The following is a 16,983-nucleotide window of genomic DNA, read 5'->3' as shown; positions in this document are numbered from 1 at the left end:
TTCTTGAGGAACATAGCAAAATCATAAAATAAATGAATTTTAATAAGATATAAGATTTTTTTAATCAAAGTGCAAAAATTCATAAGAAACATGGAAAAAGTGATATTCCATGAAAATTCACTTAACAAAGTCAACATTCAACATTTTTCGTCGAACTGGCTCGTTTCCTGCCTCAGCGCAGTGTGGTCTCTGCATTGTGCTTCTCTGGCGCTGAAAATGCGATTCCGCAAGTATCAGCGCTCTACGAGCAAGGGAAAGCGGTTTTTCAGACAAACGCATGTGTGCAGCTTAATCGAGCAGTTTTCTTTGACTTTTTTCACATGTTTGGGGTCGACTATGATATGAAGAGTGATTGTTTACTTTGAAATGAAAAAATTCATAAGGAACATAACAAGAGATTAAAAAATAAAAAAATTAATATGAACTAAGTATTTTTTATTCAAAGTGAGAAAAATCATAAGAACCATGAAAAATGTGATATTCCATGAAAATTCACTAAACCAAGTCAACATTCAACATTTTTCGTCGAACTGGCTCGTGTCCTGCTTCAGCGCAGTGTGCTCTCTGCATTGTGCTTCTATGCCGCTGAAAATGCGATTTCGCAGGTCTCAGCGCTCTACGAGCAAGGGAAATCGGTTTTTCAGACAAGCGCATGTGTGCAGCTTAATCGAGCAGTTTTCTTTCACTTTTTTCACATGTTTGGGGTCGACTATGATATGAAGAGTGATTGTTTACTTTGAAATGAAAAAATTCATAAGGAACATAGCAAGATATTAAAAAATAAAAATTTTAATATGAAATAAGTATTTTTTAATCAAAGTGAGAAAAATCATAAGAACCATGAAAAATGTGATATTCCATGAAAATTCACTTAACCAAGTCAACTTTCAACATTTTTCGTCGAACTGGCTCGTTTCCTGCTTCAGCACAGTGTGGTCTCTGCATTGTGCTTCTCTGGCGCTGAAAATGCGATTCCGCAAGTCTCAGCGCTCTACGAGCAAGGGAAAGCGGTTTTTCAGACAAACGCATGTGTGCAGCTTAATCGAGCAGTTTTCTTTGACTTTTTTCACATGTTTGGGGTCGACTATGATATGAAGAGTGATTGTTTACTTTGAAATGAAAAAATTCATGAGGAACATAGCAAAATCATAAAATAAATGAATTTTAATACGATATAAGATTTTTTTAATCAAAGTGCAAAAATTCATAAGAAACATGGAAAAAGTGATATTCCATCAAAATTCACTTAACAAAGTCAACTTTCAACATTTTTCGTCGAACTGGCTCGTGTCCTGCCTCAGCGCAGTGTGCTCTCTGCATTGTGATTCTATGCCGCTGAAAATGCGATTCCGCAAGTCTCAGCGATCTACGAGCAAGGGAAGGCGGTTTTTCAGACAACCGCATGTGTGCATCTTAATCGAGCAGTTTTCTTTCACTTTTTTCACATGTTTCGGGTCGACTATGATATGAAGAGTGATTGTTTACTTTGAAATGAAAAAATTCATGAGGAACATAGCAAGATATTAAAAAATAAAAATTTTAATATGAATAAGTATTTTTTAATCAAAGTAAGAAAAATCATAAGAACCATGAAAAATGTGATATTCCATGAAAATTCACTTAACCAAGTCAACTTTCAACATTTTTCGTCGAACTGGCTCGTTTCCTGCTTCAGCACAGTGTGGTCTCTGCATTGTGCTTCTCTGGCGCTGAAAATGCGATTCCGCAAGTCTCAGCGCTCTACGAGCAAGGGAAAGCGGTTTTTCAGACAAACGCATGTGTGCAGCTTAATCGAGTTTTCTTTGACTTTTTTCACATATTTGGGGTCGACTATGATATGAAGAGTGATTGTTTACTTTGAAATGAAAAAAATCATGAGGAACATAGCAAAATTATAAAATAAATGAATTTTAATAAGATATAAGATTTTTTTAATCAAAGTGCAAAAATTCATAAGAAAAATGGAAAAAGTGATATTCCATGAAAATTCACTTAACAAAGTCAACATTCAACATTTTTCGTCGAACTGGCTCGTTTCCTGCCTCAGCGCAGTGTGGTCTCTGCATTGTGCTTCTCTGGCGCTGAAAATGCGATTCCGCAAGTCTCAGCGCTCTACGAGCAAGGGAAAGCGGTTTTTCAGACAAACGCATGTGTGCAGCTTAATCGAGCAGTTTTCTTTGACTTTTTTCACATGTTTGGGGTCGACTATGATATGAAGAGTGATTACTTTGAAATGAAAAAATTCATGAGGAACATAGCAAAATCATAAACTAAATGAATTTTAATAAGATATAAGATTTTTTTAATCAAAGTTCAAAAATTCATAAGAAACATGGAAAAAGTGATATTTCATGAAAATTCACTTAACCAAGTCAACTTTCAACATTTTTCGTCGAACTGGCTCGTGTCCTGCTTCAGCACAGTGTGGTCTCTGCATTGTGCTTCTCTGGCGCTGAAAATGCGATTCCGCAAGTCTCAGCGTTCTACGAGCAAGGGAAGGCGGTTTTTCAGACAACCGCATGTGTGCAGCTTAATCGAGCAGTTTTATTTCACTTTTTTCACATGTTTGGGGTCGACTATGATATGAAGAGTGATTGTTTACTTTGAAATGAAAAAATTCATAAGGAACATAGCAAGATATTAAAAAATAAAAATTTTAATATGAAATAAGTATTTTTTAATCAAAGTGAGAAAAATCATAAGAACCATGAAAAATGTGATATTCTATGAAAATTCACTTAACCAAGTCAACTTTCAACATTTTTCGTCGAACTGGCTCGTTTCCTGCTTCAGCACAGTGTGGTCTCTGCATTGTGCTTCTCTGGCGCTGAAAATGCGATTCCGCAAGTCTCAGCGCTCTACGAGCAAGGGAAAGCGGTTTTTCAGACAAACGCATGTGTGCAGCTTAATCGAGCAGTTTTCTTTGACTTTTTTCACATGTTTGGGGTCGACTATGATATGAAGAGTGATTGTTTACTTTGAAATGAAAAAATTCATAAGGAACATAGCAAGATATTAAAAAATAAAAATTTTAATATGAAATAAGTATTTTTTAAATCAAAGTGAGAAAAATCATAAGAACCATGAAAAATGTGATATTCTATGAAAATTCACTTAACCAAGTCAACTTTCAACATTTTTCGTCGAACTGGCTCGTTTCCTGCTTCAGCGCAGTGTGTTCTCTGCATTGTGCTTCTCTGGCGCTGAAAATCCGATTCCGCAAGTCTCAGCGCTCTACGAGCAAGGGAAAGCGGTTTTTCAGACAACCGCATGTGTGCAGCTTAATCGAGCAATTTTCTTTGACTTTTTTCACATGTTTCGGGTCGACTATGATATGAAGAGTGATTGTTTACTTTGAAATGAAAAAATTCATGAGGAACATAGCAAGATATTAAAAAATAAAAATTTTAATATGAAATAAGTATTTTTTATTCAAAGTAAGAAAAATCATAAGAACCATGAAAAATGTGATATTCCATGAAAATTCACTTAACCAAGTCAACTTTCAACATTTTTCGTCGAACTGGCTCGTTTCCTGCTTCAGCACAGTGTGGTCTCTGCATTGTGCTTCTCTGGCGCTGAAAATGCGATTCCGCAAGTCTCAGCGCTCTACGAGCAAGGGAAAGCGGTTTTTCAGACAAACGCATGTGTGCAGCTTAATCGAGCAGTTTTCTTTGACTTTTTTCACATGTTTGGGGTCGACTATGATATGAAGAGTGATTGTTTACTTTGAAATGAAAAAAATCATGAGGAACATAGCAAAATCATAAAATAAATGAATTTTAATAAGATATAAGATTTTTTTGATCAATGTGCAAAAATTCATAAGAAACATGGAAAAAGTGATATTCCATGAAAATTCAACTAACAAAGTCAACATTCAATATTTTTCGTCGAACTGGCTCGTGTTTTGCCTCAGCGCAGTGTACTCTCTGCATTGTGCTTCTCTGGCGCTGAAAATGCGATTCCGCAAGTCTCAGCGCTCTACGAGCAAGGGAAAGCGGTTTTTCAGACAAACGCATGTGTGCAGCTTAATCGAGCAGTTTTCTTTGACTTTTTTCACGTTTGGGGTCGACTATGATATGAAGAGTGATTGTTTACTTTGAAATGAAAAAATTCTTGAGGAACATAGCAAAATCATAAAATAAATGAATTTTAATAAGATATAAGATTTTTTTAATCAAAGTGCAAAAATTCATAAGAAACATGGAAAAAGTGATATTCCATGAAAATTCACTTAACAAAGTCAACATTCAACATTTTTCGTCGAACTGGCTCGTTTCCTGCCTCAGCGCAGTGTGGTCTCTGCATTGTGCTTCTCTGGCGCTGAAAATGCGATTCCGCAAGTATCAGCGCTCTACGAGCAAGGGAAAGCGGTTTTTCAGACAAACGCATGTGTGCAGCTTAATCGAGCAGTTTTCTTTGACTTTTTTCACATGTTTGGGGTCGACTATGATATGAAGAGTGATTGTTTACTTTGAAATGAAAAAATTCATAAGGAACATAACAAGAGATTAAAAAATAAAAAAATTAATATGAAATAAGTATTTTTTAATCAAAGTGAGAAAAATCATAAGAACCATGAAAAATGTGATATTCCATGAAAATTCACTAAACCAAGTCAACTTTCAACATTTTTCGTCGAACTGGCTCGTGTCCTGCTTCAGCACAGTGTGCTCTCTGCATTGTGCTTCTATGCCGCTGAAAATGCGATTCCGCAAGTCTCAGCGCTCTACGAGCAAGGGAAAGCGGTTTTTCAGACAACCGCATGTGTGCAGCTTAATCGAGCAGTTTTCTTTCACTTTTTTCACATGTTTGGGGTCGACTATGATATGAAGAGTGATTGTTTACTTTGAAATGAAAAAATTCATAAGGAACATAACAAGAGATTAAAAAATAAAAAAATTAATATGAAATAAGTATTTTTTAATCAAAGTGAGAAAAATCATAAGAACCATGAAAAATGTGATATTCCATGAAAATTCACTAAACCAAGTCAACATTCAACATTTGTCGTCGAACTGGCTCGTGTCCTGCTTCAGCGCAGTGTGCTCTCTGCATTGTGCTTCTATGCCGCTGAAAATGCGATTCCGCAGGTCTCAGCGCTCTACGAGCAAGGGAAAGCGGTTTTTCAGACAAGCGCATGTGTGCAGCTTAATCGAGCAGTTTTCTTTCACTTTTTTCACATGTTTGGGGTCGACTATGATATGAAGAGTGATTGTTTACTTTGAAATGAAAAAATTCATGAGGAACATAGCAAAATCATAAAATAAATGAATTTTAATAAGATATAAGATTTTTTTAATCAAAGTGCAAAAATTCATAAGAAACATGGAAAAAGTGATATTCCATGAAAATTCACTTAACAAAGTCAACATTCAACATTTTTCGTCGAACTGGCTCGTGTCCTGCCTCAGCGCAGTGTGTTCTCTGCATTGTGATTCTATGCCGCTGAAAATGCGATTCCGCAAGTCTCAGCGCTCTACGAGCAAGGGAAGGCGGTTTTTCAGACAACCGCATGTGTGCAGCTTAATCGAGCAGTTTTCTTTCACTTTTTTCACATGTTTGGGGTCGACTATGATATGAAGAGTGATTGTTTACTTTGAAATGAAAAAATTCATAAGGAACATAGCAAGATATTAAAAAATAAAAATTTTAATATGAAATAAGTATTTTTTAATCAAAGTGAGAAAAATCATAAGAACCATGAAAAATGTGATATTCTATGAAAATTCACTTAACCAAGTCAACTTTCAACATTTTTCGTCGAACTGGCTCGTTTCCTGCTTCAGCACAGTGTGGTCTCTGCATTGTGCTTCTCTGGCGCTGAAAATGCGATTCCGCAAGTCTCAGCGCTCTACGAGCAAGGGAAAGCGGTTTTTCAGACAAACGCATGTGTGCAGCTTAATCGAGCAGTTTTCTTTGACTTTTTTCACATGTTTCGGGTCGACTATGATATGAAGAGTGATTGTTTACTTTGAAATGAAAAAATTCATGAGGAACATAGCAAGATATTAAAAAATAAAAATTTTAATATGAAATAAGTATTTTTTAATCAAAGTAAGAAAAATCATAAGAACCATGAAAAATGTGATATTCCATGAAAATTCACTTAACCAAGTCAACTTTCAACATTTTTCGTCGAACTGGCTCGTTTCCTGCTTCAGCACAGTGTGGTCTCTGCATTGTGCTTCTCTGGCGCTGAAAATGCGATTCCGCAAGTCTCAGCGCTCTACGAGCAAGGGAAAGCGGTTTTTCAGACAAACGCATGTGTGCAGCTTAATCGAGCAGTTTTCTTTGACTTTTTTCACATGTTTGGGGTCGACTATGATATGAAGAGTGATTGTTTACTTTGAAATGAAAAAATTCATAAGGAACATAGCAAAATATTAAAAAATAAAAATTTTAATATGAAATAAGTATTTTTTAATGAAAGTGCGAAAAATCATAAGAAACATGGAATAAGTGATATTCCATGAAAATTAACTTAACCAAGTCAACTTTCAACATTTTTCGTCGAACTGGCTCGTTTCCTGCCTCAGCACAGTGTGGTCTCTGCATTGTGCTTCCCTGGCGCTGAAAATGCGATTCCGCAAGTCTCAGCGCTCTACGAGCAAGGGAAAGCGGTTTTTCAGACAAACGCATGTGTGCAGCTTAATCGAGCAGTTTTCTTTGACTTTTTTCACATGTTTGGGGTCGACTATGATATGAAGAGTGATTGTTTACTTTGAAATGAAAAAAATCATGAGGAACATAGCAAAATCATAAAATAAATGAATTTTAATAAGATATAAGATTTTTTTAATCAAAGTGCAAAAATTCATAAGAAACATGGAAAAAGTGATATTCCATGAAAATTCACTTAACAAAGTCAACATTCAACATTTTTCGTCGAACTGGCTCGTTTCCTGCCTCAGCGCAGTGTGGTCTCTGCATTGTGCTTCTCTGGCGCTGAAAATGCGATTCCGCAAGTCTCAGCGCTCTACGAGCAAGGGAAAGCGGTTTTTCAGACAAACGCATGTGTGCAGCTTAATCGAGCAGTTTTCTTTGACTTTTTTCACATGTTTGGGGTCGACTATGATATGAAGAGTGATTGTTTACTTTGAAATGAAAAAAATCATGAGGAACATAGCAAAATCATAAAATAAATGAATTTTAATAAGATATAAGATTTTTTTAATCAAAGTGCAAAAATTCATAAGAAACATGGAAAAAGTGATATTCCATGAAAATTCACTTAACAAAGTCAACATTCAACATTTTTCGTCGAACTGGCTCGTTTCCTGCCTCAGCGCAGTGTGGTCTCTGCATTGTGCTTCTCTGGCGCTGAAAATGCGATTCCGCAAGTCTCAGCGCTCTACGAGCAAGGGAAAGCGGTTTTTCAGACAAACGCATGTGTGCAGCTTAATCGAGCAGTTTTCTTTGACTTTTTTCACATGTTTGGGGTCGACTATGATATGAAGAGTGATTGTTTACTTTGAAATGAAAAAAATCATGAGGAACATAGCAAAATCATAAAATAAATGAATTTTAATAAGATATAAGATTTTTTTAATCAAAGTGCAAAAATTCATAAGAAACATGGAAAAAGTGATATTCCATGAAAATTCACTTAACAAAGTCAACATTCAACATTTTTCGTCGAACTGGCTCGTTTCCTGCCTCAGCGCAGTGTGGTCTCTGCATTGTGCTTCTCTGGCGCTGAAAATGCGATTCCGCAAGTCTCAGCGCTCTACGAGCAAGGGAAAGCGGTTTTTCAGACAAGCGCATGTGTGCAGCTGAATGGGGCAGTTTTCTTTGACTCTTTTCACGTTTGATATGATATGAAATGTGATTAATTACATTAAAATGCCAATATTCATAAGAAACATAGGAAAGTGATAAAAAAAAGAATTTTGTTACTTTTAGTCTTCTCAAGGCTAGACCAAGTATTGTAACGTGAACACAGACCACGGCCAGTAAGACAGACCAGTTAACACAATAGATCCTAGCGAAAAAGCCTGAGCAGCGATCCTACACAAACCCGGTTCCATCTAGACCCAACTCCTGGAAACTACCCATTTACCATTGAAGCATACACAGCTTTGCCAGAGCAAAACTCAACAATACATCAGTCATTGATGTTCCTCTCCACGGAAATCTTTAGGAAAAGGCAAAAGATTTTTTTTTCTTCGGCTTGTACTCCCTCAGCCTCTTTTTTTCTGTTTACTATTTATTTGTATTTGGGGTTTTCTTTTTTTTTCTGTGTGTGTGTTTTTGCGAATGTGTATGTGTGATGTCTTCGTTTTCCTTCATAGAATGTCTTTTTTTTTAGTTCCAATTGCTATCGTAAGGGTATATGGGTGTTGGTCGGGGGTAGGGAGCGATGGGGAGAAAGATCGTATTTTTTTGGGGACTGATTGGAAAAATGTTGAAAAGGCAAACGATTCATGCATGACTGAAGAGAAATCAGCGCTACAATGTAAAAAAAAAAAAAAAAGCCAAGCAGCACCGGGAAACCCTTGTCGGAGAAACACAATGCTCGATGGGGGTAAGGCCGGCCCCTTTGGGTTGGTTGAGGGGAAAAAGGGTGGGGAAAGGTCGACGAGTAACAACTGACAGTGGTGAGCCGAAGAGGTGAAGATAGGCTACGGAACAGGGCGGGTTGAATGCAGACGTAATTTGATAAGTAGGTAAGTAAGTAAATCAGCAAGTGAGTAATTTGTTTCTTTCATTTTACATCAGAAGATGGTGCACCAAGCCTTGAAGTACTGCAATACCAGGCCGATCGGACGTAGCAGGCCCCTTTTCCAGCTCCCAGCTCAAAAAATCTGTTTAATATAGAGGACATATCAGATATTAAACTGATAAGAACAGATTTTGTTTTTTCAATCCTACCCATATTCATACCTAACCATTCGCCTTCTCAAGGTCAGACTAAGAATTGTAACGTGAACCAAGACCAAGGCCAAAAAGCCAGACCAGTGAACACAATAGATCCTAGCTAAAAAGCCTGAGAAACGATCCTACACAAACCCCATTCCATCTATTCTCCTTCTCAAACCCAGTAAAAGCTCAAAACCAGAACAGAGACAACTTGATCTTAGCCAAAAAGTCACGAAGCAATAAACTTTTATCTCCTCTGCTTAACAGACAGCCTCAGGCCATACCTATATAGGCATGCATTATATCACATGACCAAATAAGGCCCCAATCCTGGAAACTACCAATTTAACATTGAAACATACACAGCTTTGCCCGAGCAAAACTTACAAAAAAAACCCCGTCAAACTCATTGATGTTTCTCTCTACAGAAACCTTTAATAAAGAGCAAAAGATTCACACATGACTGAAGAGAAACCAGAGCCATTAAAAAAAAAAAATAAATAAATAAAAGCCATACAGCACCGGGTAACCCTTGTAGGAGAAACACAATGCTCCATGAGGGTAAGGCCGGCCCCTTTGATTTGGTTGAGTGGAAAAAGGGTGGGGAAAGGTTGACGAGTAACAACTGACAGTGGTGAGCAGAAAGAGGCGAAGATAGGCTAGGGAACAGGGCGGGTTGAATGCAGACATAATTTGATAAGTAAGTCAGTAATTGTTTCTCTTTCATTTTACATCAGAAAATAGTGCACCAAGAATAGAAGTACTGCGATCCCAGGCCGATCGGACGTAGCAGGCCCCTTTTCCGGCTCCCAGCTCTAAAAATCTGTTTAATATAGAGGACATATCAGATATTAAACTGATAAGAACAGATTTTGTTTATTCAATCCAAATCCTACCCATATCCATACCCAACCATTCGCCTTCTCGAGGCCAAACTAAGGATTGTAACGTGGACCCAGACCAAGGCCAAAAAGCCAGACCAATGAACACAATAGATCCTAGCTACAAAGCCTGAGAAACGATCCTACACAAAATCAATGAGTTTGATGTATTTTTGTGAGCTTTACTCTGGCAAAGCTGACAACAAGTGCTTCAATGTTAAATAGGTAGTTTCCAGTACTTGGGTCTTATTTCATTATGTGACTTTATGCATGCCTGTATAGGTGTGGCCTGAGGCTGTCCGTTCAGCAGAAGAGATAAAAGTTTATTGTTTCTCGGCCTTTTGGCTAAGATCAAGTATTCTCTGGTCTGGCTTTGGGCTGTGACTGTATTCACGTTGCACTTCTTAGTCTGCCTTTGAGAAGGCGAGTGTGACGGAAAGGATATAAAAAAAAAAGAAGAAAAAAAAAAAGGGGGCCGGCCTTACCACCATCGAGCATTGAGTTTCTCCGACAAGGGTTTCCTGGTGCTACTCGCCTTTTTTTCTTCAATCATGCATAAATCTTTAACTTTTTGCTAAAGATTTCAGCAGTGAAGAGTATCCATAAGCTTGATGTATTTTTATGAGCTTTGCTCTGGCAATGCTGTTTATGCTTCAGTGTTAAATGGGTAGTTTCCAAGATTGTGGTCTTATTTGGTTATGTGACTTTACACATGCTAGTATAGGTGTGGCCTGTGGCTGTCCTTTAAACGGAAGAGACAAAAGTTTATTGTTTCTTGGCCTTTTGGCTAAGATCACGTGTTCTCTGGTCTGGCTTTGGGCTGTGACTGTACTTACATTGCACTTCTTAGTCTAGCTTTGAGAAGGCGAGTGTGACAGAAAGAATATAAAAAAAAAAGAAAGAAAAAATAAAGAGGCCGGCCTTACCCTCATTGAGCATTGTGTTTCTCCGACAAGGGTTTCCTGGTTCTGCTCACTTTTTTCTCTTTACAGTTCTGGTTTCTCTTAAATTGTGCATAAATCTTTCACCTTTTAGTAAATATTTCTGTTGAGTGGAACATCAATGAGTGTGATGTATTTTTATGAGCTTTGCTCTGGCAAAGCTGTGTATGCTTGAGTATTAAATGGTTAGTTTCCGGGAGTTGGGTCTTATTTGCTTATGTGACTTTATGCATGCTGGTATAGGCGTGGCCTGAGGCTGTCTGTTAAGCAGAGGAGATAAAAGTTTATTGCTTCTTGGCCTTTTGGCTAAGATCAAGTGTTCTCTGGTCTGGTTTTGGGCTTTGACTGGGTTTGAGAAGGAGAATAGACATCATTTTTCATAACATAGGAATGTCATAAAAAACATGAAATTTGATATCTGAATTTTTTTCATCAAAGTGCAAAAATTCATAAGACACATGGAAAAAGTGATATTCCATGAAAATTCACTTAACAAAGTCAACTTTCATCATATTTCATCGAACTGGCTCGCTTCCTGCCTCAGCTCAGTGTGCTCTCTGCATTGTGCTTCTCTGGCGCTGAAAATGCGATTCCGCAAGTCTCAGCGCTCTACGATCAAGGGAAAGCAGTTTTTCAGACATTCGCATGTTTGCAGCTGAATGGGGCAGTTTTCTTTGACTTTTTTCACATGTTTGGGGTCAGCTATGATATGAAATGTGATTGTTTACTTTAAAATGCCAATATTCATGAGAAACATAGGAAAGTGATAAAAATATGAATTTTGGCATTTTTAGTCGTCTCAAGGCCAGACTAAGGATTGTAACTTGAACCCAGACAAAGGCCAAAAAGCCAGACCAGTGAACACAATAGATCCCAGCTAAAAAGCCTGAGAAGCAATCCTACACAAACCCCATTCCATCTATTCTCCTTCTCAAACCCAGTCAAAGCCCAAAACCAGACCAGAGAACACTTACTCTTAACCTAAAGGCCAAGAAGCAATAAACTTTTATCTCCTCTGCTTAACAGACAGCCTCAGGCCACACCTATATACACATGCATAAAGTCACATAAACAAGACCCAACACTTGGAAACTACCCATTTAACACTGAAGCATATACAACTTTGTTAGAGCAGAGCTCACAAAAATACCTCAAACTCATTGATACTCCTCACCACAGAAATCTTTAGTAAAAGGCAAAAGATTTATATATGACTTAAGAAAAACCAGAGCTATGAAGAAAGAAAGCCAAGCAGCACCAGGAAACCCTTGTATGAGAAACACAATGCTCGATGAGGGTAAGGCCGGCCCCTTGGTTTGGTTGAGTGGAGATAGGGTGGGGAAAGGTTGACGAGCAACCCCTGACAGTGGTGAGCAGAAAGAGGTGAAGATAGGCTAGGGAACAGGGTGGGCTGAATGCAGACATAATTTGGTAAGTAAGTAAGTAAATAAGTCAGTAAGTAAGTAATTCAGTAATATTTTCTCCTTCATTTTACATCAGAAAACGGTGCACCAAGCCTGGAAGTACTGCAATACCAGGCCGATCAGTGGAGTGGACGTAGCAAGCCAATTTTCCGGCTTCCAGCTCTAAAAATCTGTTTAATATAGAGGATGTGTGAGATATTAAACTGATAAGAACAGTTTTTTTTTTCAATCCAAATCCATACCTAACCATTCGCCTTCTCAAGGCCAGACTAATGATTGTAACGTGAACCCAGACCAAGGCCAAAAAGCCAGACCAGTGAACACAATAGATCCTAGCTAAAAAGCTTGAGAAGCAATCCTACACAAACCCCATTCCATCTATTCTCCTTCTCAAACCCAGTCAAAGCCCAAAACCAGACCAGAGAACACTTGATCTTAGCCAAAAGGCCAAGAAGCAATAATCTTTTATTTCCTCTGCTTAACAGACAGCCTCAGGCCACACCTATACAGTGAAAGTGCAACAATTCATAAGAAACATGGAAACAGTTATATTCCATGAAAATTCACTCAACAATGTCAACTTTAAATATTTGTCATCGAACTGGCTCGTTTCCTGCTTCAGCGCAGTGTGGTCTCTGCATTGTGCTTCTCTGGCGCTGAAAATGCGATTCCGCAAGTCTCAGCGCTCTACGAGCAAGGGAAAGCGTTTTTTCAGACAATCGCATGTTTGCAGCTGAATGGAGCAATTTTCTTTGACTTTTTTCACGTTTGGGGTCGACTATGATATGAAATGTGATTGTTTACATTAAAATGCCAAAATTCATGAGAAACATGGAAACAGTGATATTCTATGAAAATTCACTTAACAAAGTCAACTTTCATCATTTTTCATCGAACAGGCTCGTTTCGTGCCTCAGCGCAGTGTGCATTGTGCTTCTCTGATGCTGAAAATGCGATTCCCCGAGTCTCAGCGCTCTACGCCTTTGGAATTGGCTGTGGTCTTGGGAGAAGTCTTGAGTAATTCTTTTCAATGATTTCTGAAAGGCAGAGACAGAGTTTAGCTGGCACAATACTCTCTAAAAGATCATGTAAAAAGGTAAAATGTCTGGTAGGTAGCCAGTGATTGCATGAACATTTTGCTAGTTATCACTGAATGGGGAGGTTCCTTTCACTCCATGCAGCTTACTCAGAGAAGGATCCTGCTTAACCTCCTTAACATGCCTGTCATGAGTCTCTTTGTTCTCCAACTGAAGTGCTAAATCAGAATGTGTTACATCAGCAGAATCAGCTGACTTGCATTCATTATCTTATGCTTCTTTCTCATTCTCGCCACTTTGGGCAGAAACTTTTTCTGTCTTTAGCATCCTCCAGTCATGTTCACTATGATTCTTACTTCTGTGTTAAGTAAAAGTTGCATAAAGACTGCTCTGACACAAGCAATCTTCGTAGGGACACTGTATCTTTTGATTTACACTTAAATGTCTACTATGCAAGTGCTTCAGAAAATCTGCTTCTGTGAAGGGCTCAGAAAATTCAATTGTCAAAGTCAAAGAAGCTTTATTGTCACTTCAACCATATATAGCTGATGCAGTTCACGGTAAAATGAAACAACGTTCCTCCTAGACCAAAGGTGCTACAAATAACAAAAACAAAGTATAGGTGACGCAGACAGACATAGAGCTAAACATAGAGAGAAGGCTAGGCTATACTTAGTGCTTACACAGTGCGCACAAGTAAATGTAAGTGGTGCTATTTTCTGATCATGTTTTTTGCATGAATATATGACAGATGAACTTTCAAGCTATTTATGAAGTTGATAGTGCAAAGACAGTCATGGTGTAGGCATGGAAAAGGTACTTTTTTATGGCCACATGTTTCAAATGATAATGTTTGAGAAGTTCCCCTTTTTTCAGAGTTAAAAAAAGCAATTCTCTCATATTTTCCCATATTCTTGTCTCATATCATCTGCAATATAAAAACTATTGAAAATATTAAAAAAAGTTAACAAAGTCAATGACAAAACACTCAAGCGAAGTTTACAATCTGCCAGGTGGTCTGAGAGAGGTGTCAGCCGCTCGCTGTTTTCACCTTGCCTAGTGCCCTGCAGGCTGGCAGCAGGCTGGCAGGGGCTACACAGGAGGTGGTGACACATAACGAGCATGGGTGGTTATGGCTGAACCAGTAGGCAGCAGTGTAAATGGCATCCCTGAAAATATAACAAGACTTAAATGACTTTTTTACTTGTCGCTATCTGTTTTTTTTTAAATTTGTAACCAAAACATGGACAGGAGCTGGTGAGTTGTCTGTATTTGGCAAACTCTGTCCATCCAATTGTTCCTATGTAGGTGGAGAAGCCTTGAAATATTAAAGTAGGGACAATTTCGGTCGGACATTTTTCTTCCTTCAAATTTCAATGTGTAGAAATTAAGTCCATTTCTGATGTGTCTTGGTCTATAGGCCTCCTAGACCAGATAGAGATTTTATAATGGAGTTCTCAGACTTTTTGTCCCACGTTATTTCATCATAGGACCGATTATTGATTCTTGGTGACTTGGTGACAATATTCATGTGTGAATATAAATTCTTTAACTTTTAATAATTTTATTGATGGGTATCAGATAAATGTTGTTACATCAATTTCTAATGCTGCTGAGTTGTTAATTCCTGATAAATTAACTTCACATTTCAAGTGAAATTCAATCATTAATCCCAATATCTTATATAAGGTTGCACCATCAAAGAATATTTGTGAAGAGTTTCTAAAGTTTTTAATGATAAAACTGAAACTCTGCACTCCTCTTTTTCTCCCTCTATGCCTGACTATTTATTTACAACAATAACTTTAAATCATTTTCATCCAGTATCTTTTTCTGAGCTGAGGGACATGGTAATGTGGATGAAGCCTACAAGTTCCCAGCATAATGTTGTTTCCTTTGAACTTTTGTTCCTTTGATCTTGTTTTGCTTTTGATACAGTTGGTCCTAGTGTAATTGTAAATACCTCTTTAGCAACTGGCATTGTTCCTGAATGCCTTAAGCATATGGTTGTTCAGCCACTGCTCAAAAAACCTAATCTCAAGGTAAACTCCCTCATCAATTATCGATCCATTTCCAAACTGCCATTTGTTTCAAAGATAATGGAGAAGGTTGTTCAGTCACAATTGATCATGTTTCTGAACTCATCTGAAATATACTTGAACCCTTTCAGTCAGGTTTTAAAAGTCACCATACTACTGAAACAGCTTTGTAAAAAGGTTATGAATGATCTGTTAACTGCTATAGACTCTGGTGACAATGCAATTTTGATTTTATTAAATCCTACCGCTGCCTTTGATACAGTAGATCTTAATATTGTGCTATCACACCTAGAACACTGGGTTGGCATCAAATACACTGCTCTTGATTGCTTTTATGCATATCTTAAATCCAGGACTTTTTCAACGGCTATAGGCCAGTTTTCTTCTTCTTCTGCCTCTGTCATGTTGGGTGTCCCTCAGGGGTCTATTTTGGCACCACTACTCTTTAACCTATATATGGTTCCACTTGGAAATATTATAAAAAAATATATATATTTTTTTTATTTTTATGCTGATGACTCCCGGCTTTATCTACCCTTGAAACCTAAAAGTCTCACTACAGCCCCTCATGGACTGTCTTGAAAATATTAAAAGATTGCAAATAATTTCCTTTACTAGGTCCTACAAAGAATAGAAGCCACTTGACCAGTAATTTAGGTTATCCTGCTCCATATGTCAAGCCATATGTAAAAACATGGGTGTTTTCCTTGATTGTGAACTCTGTCTTGACAAACAAATTAGCTCTGTTGTTAAAAACATTTATTACCAGCTTAGAATTATTTCCAGACGTAAACCAATTATGAATTTCAATTACTTAAAAAAGGTTATTTACACCTTTATTACTTCTCGCCTTTAATTCCTTAAATATTGGTCTTCCCCAATCCTCAATATTATGTTTACAGATGGTCCAGAATGCAGCTGCAAGGCTGGTCCAAAAAACATGGTCATATTACCCCAGTTTTGTGTGCAGCACCGCACCGGCTTAACTCGCAGGATTGTAGGCCTTCCCTATGAGGCTGTCGTGATTGAACTCAATGAGAATGCAGACTTTCTCCATGCAGCTGATGAAGGGGAGAGATAGCTTGCAAGTGTCTGCATACCCATCAAGGCCCAAAATGGCTGAATAGAGAGTAGTGGCTGAGGAGAACCAACGCAGAATAAGGATTATTTCACAACCTCAACACCTCAGGGTCTCACCTCAGTGTCTGGGAAAAGTGGTAGACGACTGCAAGTAGGTGGAAGGTGGTGTGAAGTTAGTCAGAGATTATCAAGCTCCGAGCTCTAAGCTAAGCTTAGCAACAGCACATGTGATCATCACCAGGAGCATTCTGAAGACCACAGAATGGGGAGGCAATTCGACTAGCCATGAGGCACAGGTGCTTGGCTGGAGAAAACAGCCAAGTGAGAGCAGAGTTTACAGAGAGGAAAAGTTTTGCAGTGTATGCAGCTGGCTCCCTTGCACACTCCTCTGTCAAACAAACAATGGAGTAAAAGTGTGAGTTGTCCCCTGTAATGTAGTGGGGCATGGATGCACACACTTTGAATTTGCTCAACATCTTTCCTAATCTTTTATACACTATATTGCCAAAAGTATTCGCTCACCCATCCAAATAATCAGAATCAGGTGTTCCAATCACTTCCATGGCCACAGGTGTATAAAATCAAGCACCTAGGCATGCAGACTGTTTTTACAAACATTTGTGAAAGAATGGGTCGCTCTCAGGAAGAGCTCAGTGAATTCCAGCGTGGAACTGTGATAGGATGCCACCTGTGCAACAAATCCAGTCGTGAAATTT

At 38.1% G+C, this 16,983-nt stretch overlaps 3 non-coding genes and 2 pseudogenes across 3 annotated transcripts; 1 reads left to right on the top strand and 4 right to left on the bottom strand.

The window, feature by feature from the left end:
• Positions 1-8,725: 8,725 nt before the first annotated feature.
• Positions 8,726-8,883, bottom strand: LOC131359976 (U2 spliceosomal RNA; annotated as a pseudogene).
• A 346-nt stretch (positions 8,884-9,229) lies between these two features.
• On the bottom strand, positions 9,230-9,348 carry LOC131359964 (U5 spliceosomal RNA). The gene has a single exon (XR_009205828.1). It is a non-coding gene; the product is annotated as a U5 spliceosomal RNA (small nuclear RNA).
• Positions 9,349-10,735: 1,387 nt separating this feature from the next.
• Positions 10,736-10,850, top strand: LOC131359959 (U5 spliceosomal RNA). Its single transcript, XR_009205825.1, has one exon. It is a non-coding gene; the product is annotated as a U5 spliceosomal RNA (small nuclear RNA).
• A 956-nt stretch (positions 10,851-11,806) lies between these two features.
• LOC131359957 (U5 spliceosomal RNA) lies at positions 11,807-11,921 on the bottom strand. The gene has a single exon (XR_009205823.1). It is a non-coding gene; the product is annotated as a U5 spliceosomal RNA (small nuclear RNA).
• A 267-nt stretch (positions 11,922-12,188) lies between these two features.
• On the bottom strand, positions 12,189-12,351 carry LOC131359973 (U2 spliceosomal RNA; annotated as a pseudogene).
• Between the last annotated feature and the right edge of the window lie 4,632 nt (positions 12,352-16,983).

Source organism: Hemibagrus wyckioides, linkage group LG09 (genome assembly GCF_019097595.1).
Source record: "Hemibagrus wyckioides isolate EC202008001 linkage group LG09, SWU_Hwy_1.0, whole genome shotgun sequence".
Lineage (NCBI taxonomy): Eukaryota > Metazoa > Chordata > Actinopteri > Siluriformes > Bagridae > Hemibagrus > Hemibagrus wyckioides.
This window is presented reverse-complemented; position numbering and strand designations above follow the sequence as displayed.